At 36.4% G+C, this 15,700-nt stretch overlaps 1 protein-coding gene across 7 annotated transcripts in view; it reads left to right on the plus strand.

Annotated features, from left to right (window-relative positions):
- The window catches only part of LOC120628842, a 98,004-nt gene that overhangs the window by 11,362 nt on the left and 70,942 nt on the right, over window positions 1-15,700 (plus strand). The window contains exon 1 of one of the 7 annotated variants that reach the window (XM_039897474.1): window positions 10,918-11,061. The exons of the other annotated variants lie outside the window; for them this stretch is intronic. The gene's annotated coding sequence lies outside the window, so the exon portion shown is untranslated. Of the gene's footprint in view, window positions 1-10,917; window positions 11,062-15,700 lie in introns of those variants that run through there. 7 annotated transcript variants of the gene reach the window in all.

The raw sequence follows: 15,700 nt of genomic DNA on the forward strand, positions 1-15,700 counted from the left end.
GGCAAAACGAGTGTGGCATCAATATAAGTATTAGGTTGTACAGTTACGAGTGTGCGTTGTGTTTAATTAACTTACATTTAGGTATCGACATTGTGTCTGATTCATCTTCGGCAATGGCTCGTTCTCATCCTCACGAGACGGACATGCTACCAAACGATTTAGTGTTCCGATTGGGGCCGATACCGATTGGGTATAGGTTTAACATAACTGCCATAACCCAAGCAGGTTCGCCCGCTACCCTATTTGACTGCAGCCAAGTGCCAGTAGTGAAATAAATATTAAAATGAGATCATTTTCATACAGCTCTAAACAGATAAAAGACTAATTAAAATTCGTGAATCCTTTGAATAATTAAATAAATACATACTGTTATAAGACATACGTAATTAAAAATACATTCTGTACATTTCGTTTGGATCATTATTTTCATCTAGTCATAAGAATGAAAAATAAATCGTGCATAGCTACAATAATAATAACAATTTGGAGGATGTGTTTTATGTTTTTCCTAACTCTTAAAATATCTTTTACGTACGGTTTAACTGTTCTATTTATATACATTTTATGCAAGTTACCTGCAGAATTGCTATAATTATCTTGTCTTCATGTCGACCGCAGGCGTCCACTGCTGGACATGACTTTCTTGTAAAGTTTTACTCAAGCTTCGGTTTAACTACGTTTTCCGGTGCTAGATCATGACCACTCCGGCACCTTGGTCCGTCGGTCTTGTGAGCTTGGTGCCCCGCTATCCTTTGCTAAGAATATTTATTAATTTATTTGGAACCAAAAATTTACAACTTATCTCTAAAGAGATTTCGTCCAGAAGACCATTTAGTACGAATAGTATAAATACCAAATTATATAAACTATTTCTGGGAATTATACAACGGGTTCCCCGGACGTCCAATAAAGCCAACGAGAGGGACATGCCGTGGTGGTTTTTAGTTCGGGTAAACGAGTCCCACATTACCTATGTCCTGCCCAAAAGGACAGAGGTAGCCATAAAGCTTTTCCACCACGAAAAAATAAATGTGAACTATAATGTATAAATATATATACAATAATACATGAAATTCAAAATAAAAGATATACGTATAAATAATTATATAGAGAAACCAGATAGTGCTTCAGCCTTGACTTGGACTCATTCAGGGATGGAAATACCTATTTAACAACTAACATTGTAAGCATTAAGCAGATTACAACCGATAAAACATCGATGATGCCATACCATGAACATTAAGCTGGATTTGCTACCATTTACAATGACTTAGTAAGTGTCCATTGTAAAGTCAACATCTCCTTAAGATCGCCTGTAGAGAGTACACTGCCAAAGATCTGTTTGTCGTGCGTATAACGATGGTAGAAATTATGAATTGCACCGTACAGATTCTCCTGCTTTTCGAGGAGTGTAGCAAATTAAGCTTTATGATCATTGTAAATCATGGAATTCCGAAAAGTAGCACCTGCTTCTATCCAATATCGATTCTGTTAGCTTATCTTAAGGAAAAGTACTTACCTTTTTCAACGTAATCTCCCATTTTTTTATCTCCAGAAATCTTTAAAGATAGTTAAAAATTACGCAGCTTCGGCAGGTGCAACGAAAGTCATAGTATTTCGGAAACAATATTACTTTTTCCGTTGATAAGTGAAAGATAAAACGTATCCTCGATTGACACATAAAAAAAAACAACTCTCCTCGCTAACTAACCGTGCAACCGCTAGGCCAACGTGCAAGTTACTCGTATTGAGCTATCATGTGCCACTACGACCACAAATCACACATATAATGGCTGTATAATGGTAGCAGTTGCACCGTGTAATAGCGCCTTTATAGCACTGATATACATCTTTTCATAATATCACGCCCACGCTGCCAGTCAAAGAGGCTAACGTGAACTTTAGAGAGGTTGTCAGGACATTTTCATACTAAAATAATGATTAGACGTGTACACTTCAGTTTTGTACTAGAAACTCAGATGCTTACAATTTGGGTTGTGATTTGTGTAGACGTAAACAGCGTTCTAGCCCGCCCGAATGACTACCTCCTATTTAGCCATGGCTCCGATTAAATTAAGCTTGCGTCTTTATACTTTAACTGTGCAGTTATATAAATTTGATGTCAACAAGCAAAATTAGTATACTTATGAATAAAATGGGTCAAATTTGTGAAAAAGTTGATGAGCTATAATTGTTTAAATAATTTCAATGGCCGACGTACTAATTAGAATGAACTCAGCGGTCGACCAGACCACTCAGACTGTCTAGTTGGATAAACAATTCGAATTGGAAAGCACCGAAAATCTATTAAAAATTGCACAGAAAAGGAAATTCCACTAACTTATAACTATTATAATGCATAGCTTAGCTTACAAGGCGAGGATTTCTATTATTTGTATTATCTTAACAATTGTTAGGTTTACTTCCGCCATAGAAGCAATGAGTGCAGATTGCAGCAGGCACCTAACCACCAATTGCCCTTTCCGACCAATTGTTCCAAAATTATTCAATTGAATTTATTCGTCAGCACTAAATTTAGATCGCCTGAGACAACAATGTCAATGCCAACACCTAATTCTTATAAACCCTAGTCAATCGTTGAAATCTAGGTCAATCTGTGTGTCGGTGCATCAGCATTCTAGCGTCTGATGACTGTGAGATTTCTCCACTCTCATAGGAGAAAAGAATTATATAGCTTAAAACCTGCAGCGGATTTATTGCAGACGATCACCAAGACCTAGGTAGGCAGGATAAACTTTTAATGTTTTCTGGACAATCATTTACAAAAATAGTTAAATACTTAAGATGAATTCAACAAACATTCACATTGTCTCCGGAAATGGGAGATGGGTGATAGTTTTAAATATTGGATAGGATCAGTCGTTACTTTGCAGAATTCCATGATATTTGTTAAAATTAAGCTTAATTTGCTATACTCCGCGGAAAGCAGGAGAATTGGAGGCTGTAGGTATGATGTAATGTTTTGTAATTGTTTTATAATGTAATGTATGTTTCATAATAATGATAGTTTCATCCTAATCTTAAATCTATATCAAATGGAAATTTCAAATTTTTTTTAGTTTTTATATATCGTGCGAGATCCATGGAGATATGATTACATTTAATTCAAGGACGTGCGAAACCACTGGTAAACGTGAGTTCATAGCAAACCAGCGATCTAGTGTGTTTGTTTGTAATTTAGCCGTTTGCCGTGTTCCTCGTTTGCAAGCAAGGTCTGATTATCACGGCAGCCTAGATTGAAAGATTAATAGGTTTTAAACAAAGCGATTGTCATCTGAACTCCGCCGTCGCTGGATAGGTATGTGGCGTAACGCTGGAAATTAGATACCTAGAACTGGATCTTATCGGCTTCTTAGAAAAAAAAACGGCGCCAATTGACCCCAAACCGTGTCAGCAAATCATTAAGGTATACTCGTACATAGCGTTGAAAACACATTGGCCTACGTGGCCTTACAAGTGTCGTCTTATAAGTTATGTTCGGCTGGTGTAATATGAGAATGTAAAGTTTCTGAATATTCTCTGGTCTAGCCTGGCGTGAGGCTTTTGCCGTGGCTGTTACTGATTGAGCATTCCGACAGGATACCGCGTATAAATCAATAAGGAGTATGGGTAGTATAATTATAACTGCTGTATAATTAGCTATGCTCGGAGTATCTCTACGCGATCGAATCAGAAATGTGGAGATTCGTAGAAGAACCAAAGTTACCGACATAGCTCAACGAGTCGCGAAGCTTAAGTGGCAATGGGCCGGGCACATAGTTCGGAGAAAGGATGGACGTTGGGGTCCCAAGGTGCTGGAATGGCAGCCCCGTACTGGTAAGCGCAGCGTTGGTCGACCCCCAACGAGGTGGACAGACGACATTAAGCGCGTCGCAGGTAGCCGTTGGATCCAAGCGGCTCAGAATCGTGGAACTTGGAACTCCCTACAAAAGACCTATGTCCAGCAGTGGACGTCTATCGGTTGATGTGATGAATTATAACTGCCATATCCGTGTGATTGCAGTAATGAGTTAACTTGTAGTGACGTAAAAATATTGTTTCGTCGCTGTAAATGTATAGAAATATCAATTCTTGATAAAATGAGACATTTAACAATAATGACTTTATGCAACAAAGGTATTTGTATTAATTTTTCCAAAGATGAGTGCATTGAGGCATAAACAAAAAAAGCGTGATGTGTGACGCGAATGAACAGCTCCTTGCGGGTATCTATATTAGTGTTAGAATCCGTGTGATGTATTCGAGTGTTCTTAGTTATAATACTATTTCTGTTTTCTAAAATGACTTCGTATGTAATATCATATCATAAATATACGAGTCAGGAACTTATGTATGTGTGGAATAAATTCACAAAATTGTCGGGGATTTTATTTTAGCGGAAGTCGACGAACTAAAACACGGTAAGTGGGAAACTATCGCCTATGAACAAGGAAATATGCATGGGCATGCTAAGAACTCGTCCTGCAACATGTTGCCCTGTGTCCATCAACCTGAAGCCTAGGTTTTAAGCCTCATAACACCGGAACACAGCATAGTAACAATGCTGCAGAAATAAGCATGGCTGTGGTACTTCCCCGGACGAGGTCTGTCACAAAAAGCTCCACTAGTACTAAAATAAGACTTCTAACAAACTGTCGCCAGCGGGTCAACAACTTATTCGGGGTGCGTTCTTCTGATCGTATCTATATTATGTTAGATTTAACAACGTTAACGTTTACACCATCACAGTTAAATTAACAATTTCAGCATAATTTGTAAATCTGGTTAAGCGGAGTCTGCAACAAGTTACTAGAAGGTCAATATGCAAAGCTAGTGGGAACCCTGAGGTGGGTACGTAGGTAGGCGCGTATAATCTAGGTGATAAATGACTTCGTGATCGAATTCTGCGAGTGGCGTCATTTTCTGTTGCTGACATTGTCGTGGTCAAGTTTAAGAACGCAGCGGTTACATGCCGCCGTTAGAAATGCAACTTTGTCAACCTACCTGCAAAAGAGTACAAACAATTCGTTGAGATTGTCTTTGTCATGTTATCTATCTACTTCCAATGTAAACTGATTTCACTATATCTTTTCTTATTTATAAGACTGGACTGTTTGGTTGGAAGATCTAATGATATTGATATCACTCATCCCTTCTAATCAACTTACTAATATTATAAATAAAATGTCTTTGTTTGTCTGTTTCTTTGACCCTACTTTACGCCCTCACTGAGCAACCAATTAACATGATTTTAACATAGAATTAGTAAAAAGGACGGAGTGTTACAGAGGCTACTTTTTATCCCAGGAAAACGAATGTTTCCCACGGGATTTGTATAAAACCGTAATAAACGTGGACGCGAAACACTGACAATAGTTAGTTGTTCATAGTTTTGATTTCTATCTGGCAGTGTTATAATACAAAAGAATGTATAAAACCCTCTGAATATGACTATTATAAACTAGCAGTCTATGCTTGCAGTGTAATGTATATAGAAGATTAAAATAACTAAATGAATTAATACAAAAGATCTTAACTCGTCTTAAAAACTCGATTATAAGTAATTTTCATTCAACTTACACTTCTTTAATATTGACATGAGTTTTATTAAAATTACACTCATTTTTCAATATGTATAAACCGGTTTGATTCAAAGTAGCCATCATAAACCATGCAAATAAGTAATTCCTTTTACGTTAACATGAATGGCGTCATATTCGTTCATCAGAATATTTTTTACTTAGAATGTTCAAGATCGTTATATCATTCCATTTTAACATATGCTTTTAAACTTCCAACACAAAAAGTTACATTTGTCTGTCTGTGACAAATCAAATGTCTGGTATTTTGCAAAGTATCGGTTCTAATAGGTACAGTGATATACATTTTCTTATCGTATTAATTCAAAGGAGATGCCCCACCTGATAGTAAAAAGAAAGCCATCGCATATAAAGAGAGCCACAGTTTGAAGGGCATGCAATGAACGCTTCCTGCAAAGTTCCACCCCGTGTCCAGCCTGAGGCGTAGGTTGTAAGCCCCATGTGTCTGTAACTACCCCGGCATCCCCTTCAGACTGGAACACAGCATTCCAACAATGCTGCTTGGCGGCAAAATTAAACATAAAACTTACCTAAAGGCTAAAATGCTAAATTCAGCTTCTCTAGCAGATAATGCCTAAAAATGTAATTATTTTTTGCGGAATAGTCTAAAGGACGTGTAATAAAAGCTGGAAAAGAGTTTTTGGAACTCAAAATTCACCTCACTTTTTTGTGGTACTAACACAAATGATAAAGCTGCATTTACATTAATATCAGGTGTGAAAGGCATCGAACCTGCTAACATCTTGTGTTTGTTTAGGCTGAGCCCTCCCTGCTCCGCCGTTCACAGGCGCATACATACATAAATTAACATTTCATTTTAACTAATTTTAAACTTAAATCTTAAGCTTACGACTTCTTTGATAAACAGACCATAATAATATTAAGAATATACAATTCCATCTCATTTTGTATGCATTTTATGTGTAACTTTTGCTTTGAGCTACTCGTTATGCATATATTTATAGGTTCCTCTCGTATTGTTGTAATATAGTATTTATTATACTGTGACTACGAAATTTCTTCCATTCAAACGCAGTTTTGTTTTATTTCCAACAGTACAGTTTTGAAATTAATTACGATATTATTTTCTATCTGATAATTTCTACATTACAATGAAATGAAAAAAATATGGGATTAGTCAAATTTTACTGATAGACATATTATATTATGTTTCTACTGAATAAGAATGTAGTGGAATCTGGCTTTTTACAAGCATATGTAAGTTTTGAGTGGTTATTACAAAAAAAACCTCCATAGTTGTAGTGGGAGCTTTTCTTAACAGTTCACTGTGCTCCTTCTAACCAGATTTAAGTAATGCTCTAAGAATATCACAAATGTTTTAAATTTTCCTTTGGCACATATTCGTATTTAATATATCAGCTGAGTGTGATCAACTAAGTGGTTAAGAGGATGAAATTACCTATTTCTATAAATCATAATCAGAATTTCTCAATTAACAATAAAAGGTTATGTACATATGCCTACTTCGTAATCATCGTCATCATATTAACGTAGGGGGCCTGTGTTCATGTAGCGGTCAATATACGAACACATTGTTTATAGTGTTTACTCTTACCAATTTCTGGTGGTGTATCCAAATTTCTGTTATAGTATCTGTACCTACAGTTTGACAATGTGTTCGACAATTTAAGAATGTGAGATGGTGATAACAAAAATGAACACCCAGGTAAGTTTGTTGTTGGCTCTTCCTTAGACCAGGGCCCCAAGTCTGCTATTACAATTGTGTGTCAGTGATCGATCAGTGACTTCATAATTGTCAATTTTGGCATATTTGGTAGTCTGCTAACACAATGGTGTCATTATGGTGTCATTATGATTTTCCGATGGAAAACCACTGACACTTTAATGAACATTTGCTAGTCTGCTGCACAATGACAATTCAATGATCGCACGAATTGGTAGTCTGCTAATATTTTGACAGTTCTATTGATCATTGTGAGACCATTGAGACGCAATTCTGCAGTCATTGCCTTTTAGCAATATTATTGTTGATTACAATTAAATTGTGAAGTGTGAGATCATAATATTCAGATTAAGGTGGAATATTTTTAAGTTGGCTAAGACTATTGATGTTCTTCAATACCATTTGATTAAGCGTAGCAGGCGCCGTCGAGCCCGCAGCTTGCTAAGAAACAATGTAGACTACTTTAGGATATTCCCGATGCGGAATTTATAAAAAAAGGAGTTGCTTGGGAAGCAGACTGTAATGAGTCAAGTGTGGGAGCTCGCTCCACTTAGGCATTCCCAAACCACGGTAAGAAAACAACTTTAATTTTCGTTGCTTTTTAATTAAGTATAGTACCTATATCTCAGAATAAGTTATGATGGCATGGCTGTAATGCTGGTATTTCTGTTGCAGTTACTGGTAGCACTAGCATTTTATGCATCTGGCTCTAAAAAACGATTAACGATTGGGCAGAGAGCCCCCCACAATGTTTCTCAGATCACTGCCTCAAGAGCTGTGGGACAAATAACGGAGGTGCTCAACACCAAATTTAATAAAAAGTGTTAAATGTCCAGAGTGATAAGGATGCTGAAGTGGAGTGATGGATGAAGGAAGAAATTATATTTTACCAGTTATATGCTGAGTACTTTACCAAGAAGAATGCTTTTTCAGCTTCTATGAAAAAAATTACTTCAGATATCATAGATGGGACACATGTGGCAATAATAAGGCCAAATGTTCATGAAAGGCAATATTATAACACTAAGGTATTCCATTCCCTAACTGTTATAATAGTAACTTTAATATTGAACTCATATTTTAATATTATGTGATATATCTAGCCAATAATCTTCAATTTATTTAACAATCTGTGACGCAGATTTAAATATATTGTGCCTGCAACCCAGGCTCTGCTCTTAACTCCAATGTGTGGCAGAGTCACCCACTCAGCCAACACTTAACTCCATTAAATGATAATGGGGCATGAGGTTTTTTTTAGGTATTACTTATTTTAGGTTTTTTTAATTCATTCCAATATAGATTTTTAATCATCAAGGTTAATATTGGTTGGATTTTCAGGTGAGTTTTTCCTCTGTGGAAAACTATGATGACCACAACTTAAATACTATAGAGGGGAGATATACCACACTACTCTATGCATGAAACTTGTGACTGTATGCAATACAGTAGAGCGCTGTAAAAGTATATTGGAAGAATGTTTCAGGTAAAGTAAATAAAATGCTTTAGATAGCATGTTAGGGTCTCCTAGATTGAAAACTGTAGTAAATCATGTACATAGTTTGATGGTCAAGTGTTTTATTTCCAAATATCTTTTTCTGGTAATTGTTTAGAGCAAGTATGTATTATAATGCATACTTGCTCTAAACAATTGCACTGCTGGCAAGATTGCAAATGCATGTTGTGTTTGGCACAATATAAAAGCCACAACACAATTAAAGCAATTCTTCTGCAAGAGGCATTTAACTTTTGTGTGTTATTAAAATTATTTTTATAAATCTATGAGGAGACAAATAATACAAGTTAATAAAGATAAGACACTGAACAATGATTTTTATTTACAGTAATTTAGTTTACAAATGAATACATGTAAAAAATGAAGACTCTTCAGCTGGCTTCCAATAAAAGCAGGAGGATATAATTTCATTTTGAAATCCAAACCTTTATTGTTACCCTTTTTATATTCATTCCAAGAATTATTTATTTTATCTGATGAAGTTCCTTATAGATAGAGGACAGAATTCTTCAACTGATAACAGCAAATCACTTTGTTCACGATTAGAGCCGAGTTGGAAAGCTCTATCACATAAGGACTTGGTTCACAGAGACTTCAACGAGTAAACCAGGGTCTGCTTGAAGGTTGGGCACTGCAGCAGGCTCTTGTCAAAAGACTGTGGACAAAGGCATATATTATGAGTATATGTGTTCCAAGGGTTAAACATAGTGTTTTGTCCTATTAATCTATTGTTTTTAATTATTCTACAACAATTTTTTACTCTGTTACAGGGATGCTGGTCACAATTTGTGCAATACCTTAAATGGGTCCACAAGTTAATAAAAGATAAAAATTTTAAAAGAAAATAGAATGGAATGAAAACCTCCTAGCTTTAGTTTTAAGTTAAAAAATGTAGTTAGCACCACCATGATAAGTACAAGTTCATTAGCACCTGTGATAAGCGTACATGAATAAAGAATTTAAGAATTTTATTAAATTTTTGATTACTCCCCATATTTGTGTTTTTTTTAATTAAATTACCAGAGATACTGTTGGAAACACACCAATTTGATACCTACTTAGACTTCATATCATGCTTAAACAGTACAAGATTGCATTACTTACTTTCGCTCTTCAGTGGGAATTTATTTATAAAATTTGAGCGTAGGTACGCAACCCAATGTCGCTTCGCCTGGCAACGTCCGTTATTGGTACAGCTGCAGTGTCCAGGCTGATCTGTCTAACTCTCCAAAAGCAGCGACGAAGTTTGCTCGATGAGGAGCATTTTGTTTGTTTTGATTATAATTTATATATTTTCACTAGCACAAAATAACGTCAATGAAATTTAATGTCAATTCGACAGTTACAGATTAAATATAATTATTTTTGACAAAATTTGGCACACAAAATATTTGTTTTTTGGGTTCCTTCGATTGTTTTACCAAATGTGATACAAAGTTCGTCTTTAGAACACAAATCAATAACATTTATAAATATTTCTAATCAAAAATTCGCTTAATTGGACATTATTAATTAATGGTAGTTTTTTTAATTTTACTTCTCAAACACAGTTTGACCAAATGGCAACACTGATTCTCTTTCTACCACAATGCAATTATCATCCAATTACAATCCAATTGTAAGACCATTGTGAATTTAGTAGACTACCGACTTTGGGCACAATGATAATTGGATTGCAATGGAATGGTGTCATAATGACAAATCTTGTAAAATAGCAGACTTGGGGCCCAGGGCGCGTTTGAAATCCTCATAGCTTTAGCTTTAAGTTAACGAGTTTAGTTAACTTAAAGCATCTCATCACCGTGTAAGTACACATTTCTCATGTAATGTACGCATCTATGGGCCAACTTGAATGAAGATATTTCTGACTTTGACATTGTTTGGTCAGCTGCGCGGGCAGTTTACCAAAATTATGACGGCAAGCTGGCCTAGAATCGCGGAACTATTCCGTGTCCGTGGACTTCTTGTCCGCGACTTCACTGCTTTACCTCCGTTAAATACTACATTAAATAAAATGATAGATTTGCGAATAAAACAATGGTCGTGCGCCATGTGAACGCGGCTGCGTGGGCGAACTCGACCGCAGCCGCGGACACCCGCGCTGCTCCACTCGTCCGCGCGAAACGAGCCCTGTCGCCTGCGCCTGCGCATCGGCCAGGGTACCCATCGGTTCTATCCTTCTGTATTCGACACATCCTTATTCCTCGTTTGTAACGGTGTGCACTTTTTCTCAGATAGTGGTAAGTTTAAGAAGTTCAGTTTTTTTATTCTATACTTATACCTCACTTATAAGTTCAGTCTGAAAGTAAGGTAAAATATGGAGCGCTGCAAGGACAGGACTGATAAAATACACATAAAATTTTACGCAATTTAATGTTTTAAACTTTTTGATAATAAGTTATTCCAATAATTTAAATAACTTGGCATTTTTGCTTTTTTTAATTCAAAATAAATTAAAAAAAAAGGGTTTTAGGTGGGTACTCCTAGGCTTTATAGGATTTAGGGAGCATCATTTTCGGTACACGTTATAACAAACTAACTGATAATCGTACTGCAATATGCAGATAGGATATAAAAATCAATTTTTAGTACCTACCTTTTGCTAAATCATTAATTATTACTATACATTATTACCTACATAGATCATAGACGTAATGAATATGATAATATTGTTATTTTATACTCCTACTCAATTTGTTTGCTTACATTAAGAAACGTGTGTAAGTGTTTTTCTTCGCAGTATTGGAATTAAATATTCTCCTTCAAATGAAAATTGAAGTGAAACATTAACTATGACATTGATAATAAATTCATCTTTATCATCATCATCATCAAATCAATCGATTGACAACCATCTGCTAGACATTGATCTTATTTATGAATACACCGTGTAAATGAAAACCAAAATAAAAGCCTCACAGTAACGAAAAACCATAGCAATAAGACGCCTGACAGTGCAGTCTTTGAATGGCCAGCCGATATGCTGACTTAGCGAAGCCAGATCTAACTAAGATAATGAATAAAAATATATGTTTATTAAACTTCATGATTGCCGTGTTGGTCTAGTAGTCAAGAATAGAAATAAAGAGGTTTTAAGTTCGATTGGCGAGTGGGGGCTCAACAATTCTCAGTAAACATTAGGGTACAAGAAAATTTTATGAAGATGATTTATATTATTGAGTTGCTGTCAATAACAATTTGGTGGTCATTGTTTACTTCATTTATATTAAACTGTGACGCAATATGCATTAGTATCATGCACCTACCAGTCGACACCCACAGCTTTAGTTTTATGACTCTCAATAATTGCTCACCTTTCCCAAGTAAATGGTAATCGCGCCATGATGTCATACGCGAAAATAAATAAAAATTGAGTCGCGAATCGCGCGATGCCTTGACACGAATCGTGGATTGTTTATACGGCTGTGTATATAATAATATGTAGTACTTATTATCATTTTAAATGTTTACTTAATTTTATATACTTACCTAATAAAAATATGTATATCCACTGCGAAATGGCCTGGCCTTATCATTTTCAAGCGTATTCCACACCTAGTTACATGCGATACCTTTGTAATGTAGAAACCATATCAAAATCAATCCTGCCGTTTTTAGGTAAATTGTAATATAATTAATCAGATTTGTAAAAGCCTCTTTACATTTGATAGCCCAATTCTTGAGGAAGTTTTAAGACTACAAATATAGAGGAAACCCTAGTTGTTCTAAATCATAAACTCACCTAAATATTGGATAAAAGTAGGCGTAACTTTGCGTATTTTTATCTCTGGTCTCGTGGTTTCCATCTCGGCTTCCATTTTGGGGGACCGAGTTCGATCCCCGGCACGTACCTCTAACATTTCGGTGTTTTTAATTTACGCAAATATAATAACACTTCTGCAAGCTGTTTGTCGTGAGGAAATCTGCAAGAATGATATGACATAACTCGGGATGGCGTTCCAAGCCCCAGCCATGCGAAAAAGAAAAGAAGATGCGAATCGCTTTGTGCGAGTTTTTGGAATACAGATGTAAACCCATTTGGTTCTTGCGGTGCGATTGTAAAAACGAACAGTTCCTGGTTGCACACCCCAAAGTATATCCCTTAAAGCACCGCTATAATTTGCTACTTTACGACGTGATCGAGACTTCGGAGTTTAGCCAAAAGTGGTGAAGCCACGGCTATAAGTACGTTATTAATTAGGATGGCTAATAAGTTGTATGTCATATGTAATGTAATAGTTGTGTTTTTTTTTTTAACAATTGATCTGAGGTTTACGTAGGTGTTAAGCTACATGTACCTGTGATCACATCAGTAACCACGCCCTTTAGACGGGAACACAGCGTTGCCTGGCAATCCTCTTGTCTGGCTTAAATAAGCATGGCGCTACTACTTCGCCGGTAGAGCCCTGTCTCAAAAAGCTCTACTGCTACTCAATTGTGTTACTTGTAATAAAAGGCTATTAAATTGTAGTTAATACACCCATCATTACTTGTGCGAAGTAATTGACGATCGTTTCCCGCTAACTTGTCCACTCGCACATTAGCACCTACTTGTGGACTGTGAACAAGGACAATAACACTGCGTCACCACATACGAATGGACGGACAGACGGAAAGACGTATACAAAACAAACCACAAATAAGCATGTTATATATTTTACTTGCACTTTTATCATTGCCCTAATCTTATTTTGTTTAAAGGAGTCGACGCACCGACATGGCCCGGGGGCTTGTTTGCCGAAAGAGCTTTTGTAAGGAACATCTCACCACTCGGTCGGTCGGTTTTTCGAAATTGCTGATTTCAATTTTATATAGCGTGAAACAACGCCGCGTGCGCCGGTAATAAGTTGAAATAAATAATGTATGAATAAAACAACAACTACATTCGCTGGAACTTTAAGTTGGCAAACGAAGTTATCACCATCCCCTTACAATTATGTAAACGACGGCCGATTGGCGCAGTTTGCAGTGACCCTGCTTTCTGAGCCCAAGGCCGTGGGTTCGATTCCCACAACTGGAAAATGTTTGTGTGATGAGCATGAATGTTTTTCAGTGTCTGGGTGTTTATATGTATATTATTCATAAAAAAATTGGTTGCCTGTAAAGTCGGTATACGGGCGAAAGTTTTACGTGACAACGACTTAGAGTGGTAAAATAATTTTAATGTGAATATTCATTCGTATAGTAGGAAGAAGGATGAAATAATAGTAACAATGTAAAACATTTATTTATACAAAGAATTATATTTAAAACATTAATTTATACAAAGAATCTCGCACTGAATTTCATATTAACAAAATTTTATTTTTACCTTTACACATACATACGTATTTATATACAAATATACATACAATAACTTGCAATACATTTGCGTACAATAAAACAGCGTTTACTACAAAGGGACGCGTGCCTTTCACTTTTTATGTCTGTCTCTCTCGCTCTTAGGCGGGCTAACCATGCCCGAGTGGAAGGGACGCGTGCCTCTCACTCGCTCTCATTGTGAGCGCATAACGTGAGCGGAGCGTAACGCAGTTTCTTGAAGTGTCACCCGGCAAACCAATTTATAAGACGTTGTCACGTCAAAAATATTAATCAGTCATCTTAGTACCCATAACACAAGTTACGCTTACTTTGGAGCTAGATGGCGATGTGTGGATTGTCGCAGTATATTTATTTATTTATTTAGACATATATGTATGAACGCTTCATAAGTGCCTGTAATAGGCCTACATGAATAAAGAAATTTTTGAATTTGAATTTGAATTTGGAATACGAAGCGCACATTGGTCTAAATTTCGTTTGAAGACTTATGAAAAAGTTTACCTCAAATGAGAAGCTGCCGACGAGTTAACTTTTCGTCCATCCTATCGTCGTATTTCGAACCACACCTACCAACTTCAATTAGTACCTACTGCAACGTCGGTAAGAATCCTTTATGTTTCAAAAATCCATCCTTAAAGATGCGAACCGGTGTATGTTTTAAGAAAGTATTTAGTACCTATTTATAGACCTCTTGAATAGATTTTTACAGTGATATATTATGTGCCTATACTGTGACATATAACCTTAAGACAACACAAAAGCGAGATAAGAAAACAGGCCAAGTTCCCTTCTCGCGTACAAATCGTAAACCGTGAAGGCTAGTCTTATTCTGAACAAGCTACTCACTAGGTACCTACATACATGTAATGTATACAGGCGCTGTACAAATCTGGGGCACTCGATTTGGAACTTACTTCATAAGTTAGCAAGGCACCTACATTGCATCATAGATTAGGTTAAGTTGTATTTTACGTCGCATTCTCTATTTTTTTTAATAATTAATGGATCACGTAGATAGCCCACCTAATGGTAAACGGAAACCATCTCCTGTAAACAGAGCATGCAAGGAACACACACACACACACACACACACAGTGTGCCCTGCGTCTTATCATCCTGAGGAGTAGATGTGAAGCCTCATGTTCCTGTAATTAAATCTATCTATATATATAAAAGAGAAAGTGTGTGCGTATCTTCCGTATAGGCTCCGAAACGGCTGGACCGATTTCAATGAAACCTATAGGGAATCTCCGGATCGACCTGGCGAGTAATCCTGTAAAGTTTGGTGACGATCGGAGCACTCCTATTTTTGAACTGTCAAACTGTCAAATACAGCTTTTATTTACTATGATGATATTCTATTGTTGGGTTTACATGGGTGTAGATAATGATCTTCACCCGTTCGAGAAGAGAATGAATACGGAGAGAAATAAATGATTTAATATACTATGAGACTTAAATTAAAAATTGAATGACGTAAGTTCATTGTAAGCAAAATCTAGCCCGGCAAAGCGGGCTGGGTACGCTAGTATTAAATAAAAATAATATACTAAGTAC

The sequence above is a fragment of the Pararge aegeria genome, chromosome 13, assembly GCF_905163445.1.
Source record: "Pararge aegeria chromosome 13, ilParAegt1.1, whole genome shotgun sequence".
Lineage (NCBI taxonomy): Eukaryota > Metazoa > Arthropoda > Insecta > Lepidoptera > Nymphalidae > Pararge > Pararge aegeria.